At 40.0% G+C, this 1,839-nt stretch overlaps 1 pseudogene; it reads right to left on the bottom strand.

Annotated features, from left to right (window-relative positions):
- Positions 1-520: 520 nt before the first annotated feature.
- Positions 521-1,132, bottom strand: LOC143614871 (17.3 kDa class I heat shock protein-like; annotated as a pseudogene).
- Between the last annotated feature and the right edge of the window lie 707 nt (positions 1,133-1,839).

Here is a 1,839-nt window from a genome sequence, read left to right as displayed (position 1 = left end):
ACTCATTATTGTGTATCAATATTTAACTAGTATCACCATCCCCACAACTACTATCATACACACAAATGACAAACTTATAATCACAATTTTACAGTGACAAAATGAAAGCTACCAACTCCTTTAACGAGTTATGTGACGAACCACCATCTCCAACAGCGAGTTTAACCTTTTCTTGAATCTCAATCGCTCTCCGCCTCATTTCTTCCCCTTCTTTACCCGCCAAAACCCTTTTAACCGCACCCGCAATCTCCCCTCTCTCCACAACAACCTCAAACCCCATTTTCCACACGTCACACACCATACCGAGCATTCAACAACTGGTCCACATCAAACGGTTGACACAACATTGGCACCCCTTCAGACACACCTTCCATAGTTGAGTTCCACCCACAGTGATTCCAAAACCATTGTGAATTTGTCACTATAATGAATCTGATTTAGATGCTAAAAAGCATTTTATTCATCATCAAAGTTACATTATTGTATTTTTCATCATGCACTTAACACATAACACATCACACTCAAAAAAACCGTATTAAAGGACTTGATATGAGCAAATTCATAAAACTTTTCTTAACCGTCCGTCGATTTCAATAGACTTGACATCGGGCTTCTTGACTTGTTCTTTAGGCACTGTAACCGTAAGCACCCCGTTTTCCATGGCCGCCTTCACCTGATCCATTTTAGCATTCTCGGGCAGCCTGAACCTCCTTGTAAACTTCCCGCTGCTTCGTTCAACCCGATGCATTTATCTTCCTTCTCCACCTTCCTCTCACCCGTTATCTGTAAAATGTTTCCGTCTTCGACCTCCCCTTCACTTCCTCTTTCTTGATCCCTGGAAGATCCGCCTTCAACACGTGGGCTTCGGGTGTTTCCTTCCAATCCACACGGGCGTTCACCAATGCAGAGGTTTCCCTTGACGCATCAGACGGTTTCGTAATGGGGAAGTCGCTGAGCGGGTCCCAAATGTCGAGGGTCGAAGACGCTGCTTCGTCGGCCTCCGAACAAGCTAGGGATGATCGACATTATGTAGTAGAATTAGTTACTAAATTTGGTTACTTGATTGTAAGGTATATATTTAGTCGAGTCGATTGTTGTGTTGGTGAGTTTGATTGATTGATATGGATTCAAGGAGTTGGAATGGTTTATATAGATTTGGATAGGATGGATCTTCACGAACTTTCATGATGAATCTTTTAAGAATAAAATGTGTTGTCGCTGGAATCTTGAAGAAACGTCTTGATTCTTCTCTGGGCCCATTTGATTAAACATGATTAAATTTAAGCTGGGCTGGGCCTGTTTCGGTGGTTCACCTCCAAAAGAGAATATCAATAGTTGCAAGTTTGAAACTTACAAGCAACGTCACTCCACGGAACATACTTTCGATTTATAGGTTTCCATAAATTTATCACTAAAACCAACGACAACAACCTTGCACAAACATAGAAAAAGAAGACTAAAATAACCATGAATTGCATATAAAAAAAACCTACTGGTTATTGATATGGTTGTGATTGATAATAGAGATGAGCTCGATGTCGGTACTTCAAAAATCTTCATATATAGGTATAGAGTGGTATCGGATATCCTAGGTAAGGCACGGTACCGGTGTCGAAGGCAAAAATTCAGGAAAATACCGGTACCGTATCAATCCTGAAACCTCTAAAGTCGTTACCGAATGGATACCGACGATTCTCAATTCACCGGTACTAGTTCGATACTGACAGCAGGTATAATTTGCTAATTGATAATATAGTAGTGAAAAAGTTTTATACATAAACCACTTCATTTTGATTTCTCCAAACATATTGGGCTTTTATATATATATATATATATATT

The sequence above is a fragment of the Bidens hawaiensis genome, unplaced genomic scaffold (genome assembly GCF_021521415.1).
Source record: "Bidens hawaiensis isolate Kalapana, Puna unplaced genomic scaffold, B.hawaiensis_p1.1 tig00041216_1, whole genome shotgun sequence".
In the NCBI taxonomy this organism is placed as follows: Eukaryota; Viridiplantae; Streptophyta; class Magnoliopsida; order Asterales; family Asteraceae; genus Bidens; species Bidens hawaiensis.
This window is presented reverse-complemented; position numbering and strand designations above follow the sequence as displayed.